Source organism: Rhea americana, unplaced genomic scaffold (genome assembly GCF_003343005.1).
Source record: "Rhea americana isolate MKP2758 unplaced genomic scaffold, rheAme1 scaffold_57, whole genome shotgun sequence".
Classification (NCBI taxonomy): Eukaryota; Metazoa; Chordata; class Aves; order Rheiformes; family Rheidae; genus Rhea; species Rhea americana.
In genome coordinates, this window is record NW_028186723.1 from 969560 (window position 1) to 969838 (window position 279).

The window sequence follows — 279 nt, forward strand, 5'->3', positions numbered from 1 at the left end:
TCTGCACGTAGCTGTTGAATTCAATTCTGCCTTAGTTTATCAGAGAACTCCAGAAATATTCATTGTGCTTTGATGCCCTAAYGTGCACATACATATCATTCTTAAATCCTTCTCTAAACCACTCAGGCTCCATACTTTCTTTTTCTTTGCTTTCTGTACAACAGAATCAGTTTTAACTGTGACTGAAGTGTCACCAGGGCCATTTGATCAACTGTAGTGTTGGCTCCAATCCTGCATTCTTTTTAACACCATCAGTAAAAGGTTAATGAACAAAAAAAA